Source organism: Silurus aristotelis, assembly GCF_946808225.1.
Source record: "Silurus aristotelis genome assembly, chromosome: 17".
NCBI lineage: Eukaryota > Metazoa > Chordata > Actinopteri > Siluriformes > Siluridae > Silurus > Silurus aristotelis.
In genome coordinates, this window is record NC_139590.1 from 1,702,015 (window position 1) to 1,708,499 (window position 6,485).

General features: G+C 42.4%; 1 long non-coding RNA gene across 1 annotated transcript; it reads left to right on the plus strand.

Moving 5' to 3' along the window:
- The first annotated feature begins 3,448 nt into the window (after positions 1–3,448).
- Positions 3,449–3,809, plus strand: LOC310740401. The gene is made up of 2 exons (XR_014537640.1): positions 3,449–3,722; positions 3,764–3,809. It is a non-coding gene; the product is annotated as an uncharacterized lncRNA (long non-coding RNA).
- The last annotated feature ends 2,676 nt before the right edge of the window (positions 3,810–6,485 follow it).

Here is a 6,485-nt window from a genome sequence, read left to right on the forward strand (position 1 = left end):
CTTGGATTTGGACTGTAGTTAATGTCAGCAGTCTGCTACACTGACTCAGGACTACAATGTGCTTCTGATCACCATCACTGCACCCCGCAACATTGTTTATCTGTAATAAATGGACATTCGGTGCAACCCAGATGAGGATGGGTTCCATTTTGAGTCTGGTTCCTCTCAAGGTTTCTTCCTTATGCCATCTTAAGGAGTTTTTCCTTCACCACAGTCGCCACCGACAAACTGACACGTATAAAGAACTTATTATTCATTTTTAATCACGTTATCTGTGTAAAGCTGCTCTGAGATAATGTTTATTGTTAAAAGTGCAAATGAATTGAATTGAATTGAATTGATGCCGAGCCCAAAAACATCCCGAACCATCTAGACATACCAGCACCATTTGGATTCCACTTTTCATTTTCCAGTTTTGACAATTCCAGTTTGGACATAGGACCTCTTTGAGTGTTTAAAGACTCTGGCACGGAGAAGCTGGTGTTGGATCGATGATGATCTCAGATGTTGAGCTATTTTATGAGTTTCTCAGTGTCTCCTGGTTTCACAACTTCAACTGACTGTATACGACTGTAGAAAGAACATCATTTACTCACACACACTCCAGTGCTCGTTAGTTTTTACTCTCCAGTGTTCTGTAGCGTTTAAAGACTATAATCACACTCTTTATGTCACCCAAATGAGGATGGGTTCCCCTTTTGAGTCTGGTTCCTCTCAAGGTCTCTTCCCCATAACATCTAAGGGAGTTTTTCCTTTACCACAGTTGCCCCCAGACTTACTCATCAGGGATAAATACAAATCATTCACCTTCATTCTTAAATTCTGTAAAGCTGCTTTGATACAATGTCCGTTGTGAAAAGCGCTTTAGAAATAAACTTGACTTGAACAATGATGGAACTATAATGAATGAATTTCCACTTTTGAGTCTGGTTCCTCTTTCAGACTTCGAAACTTCCAAGGTTTCTTCTTAATATTGTCTCTAGCACAAAGTTAGAGGCACACAATTGTATTGGAAGACCTGTTTTTTTCCATGGGTTCGGAGTGGAATAGTCTTGATTGACCTGCCATAGCTTCCACTTAATGTCTGAATAGTTATTTACAAAAATAAGGCAGCATGTCAGGGTAAGAAGAGAAGAACATGAAGAGATGCTCAAGAATGTATAGTTACTAAAATGTAAAATTCAGGTGGTGGTGTCATGACCCGGGATTCTTCCATTTGTTCAGATCTTGCACAGGGCCATCATTTAGCTTAGCACCTGAATGTACTGAATGAGCAGGTTCCTATCAATTCATAATTTTTTTCATTGGAAATGAGACAACTGGATTCCTTATTATGTCTAGTGCTATCAAAAAGTTTCTGTTCACAAGCAAGTACTTTATATATTTAGATGCATTTCCACACTATCACCTTCAAAAAAAAAAGTCCCCTTGCACAACAGTACAGTGCCCTCAGACTTCTTCTGGAATGTATCCCGGAAAACTTCTTTTCGAAGCGTGTCAAGCTCCTTTTGCAAATCACGCTGGATCTCCACAATGGTATGGCAACATTTGAGCTGAATCTTCATCTTTGGGAAGAGGGCAACGTCCACAAATCCGGGCGAGTAGCATGGGTGCAGAAGTGAGATCATGTGGATTGAGCTCGTTGGGGGTTGAGCTCGTTAAAGGTATTCCTGGTCTCTCCTCATCTTCCAGTGATGTCCTACAGCTCTTGGAGCGCACGTGCAGCTCAAAACACCTCTAACGACTCGTTGCAGCACCGCCGTATGTCGAAAGTACATCACCTCAAACGTCTCTGTGGCAGATTTGCCCAGTTTTACGCAGAATTTCAGGTTTGCCCTTTGTTCTAACTCGCTGTCCGTGATGAAATCACATACGTGGTAAGACACGTGGTCAGAATAGCACCAGTGACACCATCGGTAGTGAAACTTTTTGATACCACCTCGTATATTGTTAGCTAAGAGTTTCTATGACATACATTACATGTTTTCAGTTTGAGTGACAGCTGACATTGCGGGCAGTGGTAGCTCAGTGATTGAGATGTCGGACTTCTTATCAGAAGGTTATGAGGTCAAATTCCAACAATAACAAGCTTCCCCTGTTGGGCCCTTGAGCAAAACCGTAACTACTGAGTGTATGAATGAGGAAATATTGTAATCGGTCTGAATAATGAAGTCAGGCGAATGCTGTAAATATAAAAAACTGTAAAACGTTTACCGTATTTTCCGGACTATAAGCCGCTACTTTTACGAAAAAACTGCTGGATAAAAGTTCCGACACGAAGCAGGACGTCTGATTATGTATTAATCCAATAACAGCGTGTTTTATCTATAAGTTACTAGATAAGTTCATGGTGGTAGATACTTTAAGGCCATGAGGTTGTATCCACTTTGAGACTAAACTCAGTCACACTCACCGACCAGCTGACGGAGTCTGATTATTCCCACGTTACTGCATTACCCACCCGGAGCCTCGTATCGTTTTCCATAATTGATGCAAGTGTAAAACGCTGGCCATCTGCCTGAAGAGGTTCAGTCCTGAAAATGACGAAGGTTTAGATTTAATGGATGTAATGGCACAGTCACGTTCAGAGCGTCAACAAAATGAGCTGAGATTCTTCATACAGGGAATCCATGTTCTCACTTACGTCTTTAACTTCAAACCATAAAAAACCCACAAACATCCTGAAACGTCAAAGTGCTGATCCTGGAGACTCCTTCCATCAAATTTCTTTATTCAAAAGATACAACATATGCAGAGATCATCTGATGTGACAGAGCTGTTACTATAGAAACCCTATTCTTCCTTCTTTCCTTACTTCCTTCCATTTTTCTTCATTTCTTTTTCTTTCATTCTTCTTATCTTTCCTCTTCCTTTCTTCCTTTTTGTCTTCTATCCTTCCTTCATACCTTTCCTTCCTTCTTCTTGTCTTTCCCTTTCCTTCCTTCTTCTTGTATTTTGTCATCATTCATTCATTCTTCCTTCCCTTCTATCTTTCTTTCTTCCTTTCTTTTTGTCTTCCGCCCTTCCTTCGTTCCTTCCCTTACTTCTTCTTGTCTTTCTCCTTCCTTCCTTCTTTCCTTTCTTTCTTCCTTGTTGTCTTCTGTCCCACCTTCATTCTTTCCATTTCCGTCCTTCTTCTTGTCGTTCTTCTTCATTCATTCTTCCTTCCTTTTGTCTTCCATCCTTCCTTCATTCCTTCCCCTCCTTCTTCTTGTGTCCCCCCCCCCCCACCCCAATTTGCCATGTTCTCTTCCTGAATGTAGTAAAGTGCTGACACTGGAGTAAAATCGTCTCCGTTATTAAAAACTGGGAATGATCTGTTACTGACCAATCAGAACGCAGGATTCAGTGGAGCTGTGGTGTGAATAAATAACAGTTGTGTAGAATTAATACGTGATCAGTGAGTGTTGTTTTCTGAAGGATGTTCGACTGGACTGTAGAGCAAATCAAATCAAATCAAATCAAATTTTATTTGTCACATACACATACATACAGGGTACGACATGCAGTGAAATGCTTTTTACGACGGTCAGGCATGAGGGAATAAAATGGGGTGAAAAGGAGAATAAAAATAAAAAAATATAATAACAAGAAAAAGAAGGCAGATAAATAATGATATAAAGAGATATATATATACACAAAAAAAAAATGCTTATGGCAGTGAGCAGTTAAACAGTAAACAACAGTAAACAAGTTAAGCATGGTTTTTGATTGTCCATAAAGTGTCCGTGTGCGGTCTGGTGTGGTGTAAAGTGTCCATGAGTGTCCGTGTGCAGTAAGGTGTGGTGTAAAGTGTCCTTGTGCGGAATGGTGTGGTATAAAAAATAAGAATATAAAAAATATGAAAAATATGAAATATGAAAATATGAAAAATATGAAAAGTAAAGTGCACTGTGCTGTGCAAGTCCAGTGTCTAAAGTGTCGTAGCACGAAAAGTGTGATATGTGCAGGGAAAAAAGTTCTGATGATGGATGGAGAGAGTGGGCCAGTTTTTTTTTTTTTTTTTTTTTAGATCCTGGGTGTTTCCTGGTTTAAACTCCTAATGGCCTGCGGGAAGAAGCTCCTCCTCATTCTCGCCTTGTTCGCTTTCAGGGAGCAGAAGCGTTTCCCCGAACGCAACAGAGAAAAGAGTCCATTGTTGCGATGGCTAAGGTCCTTCACAATCTTCCTGGCTCTGGTCCGGCACCGCGTGCTGTAGATGTCCTGCAGGTTAGGGAGCTCAGTGTGGATGGTGCTGTTCCCGAACCAGTGATGCTACCCGTCAGAAAACTCTCAATGGTGCAGGTGTAGAAAGTCTTAAGCACCTGAGAGGTAGGTTTAAAGTACTCATGGTAAAGCGTCTCATGTGGTACAGACGCTGCCGGGCTTCTTCACCAGGGTGTTGATGTGACAGGACCAAGACAGGTCCTGTGTGAGCAGCAGGTCCTGTGTGAGCAGCAGCTGTTCCTGATAATATTTGCACTTATTAAATAAACCGGAAAATCAAACCAGCGTCAGATGATTCGCTGAGACACTGAAACATGCAGAACCACACGATGTTCTTCAGCCTTGTCTCATAGGGAGCCACTTGACACCTTCTACACGACGTCTCAGAGAGTCGATGCCCTCCAGTGGACCGGGAACGGAAGCGCATCCATCCGGGACGGAGAAAAAACTCTGCTCATCACTCAGAGGAACGATGGGAAGAAGACTACGGAACAGGTGGGAATTCCGAGTTGCTCAACACCTGAAACTGGAGATTAGAGATGATAGAAAACTGATGGAGTGAATATAAAAAAGACAGGATTTGATTCACAGCCTCTTACACACACACTTTTATTCTCCTTCCCTCCATCCAATCTGTCATTATTTACACCATAACTAATTACAATATAAACTGTTTACAAATACTGTATAATGCCATGCAGAGGAGGTAGAACACAACAGGATAGAGAGAGAGAGAGAGAGAGAGAGAGAGAGAGAGAGAGAGAGAGAGAGAGGAAATATATCTTTATTAATTTGTCATTTCCCACAAATGGTGCAAACAAAGTGACTCCTATCACACACTCTCTTTTACTCTGTCTATCTCCCTATCACTCTCCCTCTCTATCTGTCTCTCTGTCTTTCTCTCGTTCTCTCTCCCTCTTTTTTGTCTTTCATCCTGTATCCTTGTCCCACTTTTTCTTGTGCTTACTTTGTCTTACTCTCTGTTTCTCACTCAGTTGTTTTTGCTCTCTCTCTCTCTCTCTCTCTCTCTCTCTCTCTCTCTCTCTCTCTCTCTCTCTCTCTGTCATTCTGTCTCTCTTTGTCTCTTCTTGTCTCTCTTTATCTCTGTCACTTGCTACTGTATGCATTTGTTCTTTCTCTCTCTCTCTCTCTGTCTCTCTCTCTCTCTCTCTCTCTCTCTCTCTCTCTCTCACACACAATGTCTAACAATTCCAATTGTTTGTTTATCAATAAATCCCATCGTATTTTGCACTCATTTACAGTCACGTGTGAAGTCACAGAGACGTCAGTGGAATTTTCACTGCAGGTCTGATTTACGCAATAAACAGTTTCTTTCTCAGTTTCTTTCTTGAAGACGGAGAAAAGCAGCTTGTCGTGTTACTAAGCAACCGGTGTGATGTGAGGAACGTTCCACCTTTAGATCTGATAGTTACTGACACTGGAGACGTTACAGAAAACTTCAGCATGACAACCATAACTCTAAACAAGCCGAGTTTCGCTGGAGAACCATCAGCTCCTGACCAATCAGGACACCACTCCGCTGTGTGATTAGAACATCTGCTACTACGTTCTTCCTCTCAGGATCGTGTACATGTTCCACTTCATCCTTAGCACCTACACGACTTCACGTCCAAATAAAATCAAATTAAATAAAATTTTATTCATCACATACACATACATACAGAGTACGGCATGCCGTGAAATGCTTTATACGACTGACCAGCATGAGGGAATAGGGAATAATACCTTAAGCGTCTCATGTGATACAGACGCTGCCGGGCTTCTTCACCAGGGTGTTGGTATGACAGGACCAAGACAGGTCCTGTGTGATGTGAACACCAAGGTACCGTAGAAACTTTCCACTCGCTCCACTGGAGTCACGCTGATGTTTAGCGGTTGGTATGACCGATCCTGCTTCGTGCTGAAGTCCACGATCATCTCCTTAGTCTTGCTGACGTTCAGGAGAAGGTTGTTCTCCTGGCACCATCTCTCCAGGTTTTTAACTTCCTGTAGGTAGGCCGTCTCGTCGATGTTGGAGATCAGGCCCACCACAACAGTGTCGTCAGCAAACTTGATGATGGTGGTGGAGTTGAATGTGGCCACACAGTCATATGTGTACTGTGAGTACAGCAGGGGGCTCAGAACACAACCCTGGGGAGCTCCAGTGCTGAGGGTGAGGGTGGATGAGGTGTGTTTTCCCACCCGTACGGCTTGTGGTCTGTCAGTCAGGAAGTTAGAGATCCATTGACACAGCAGCAGGCTGAGTCCCAGGACCTCCA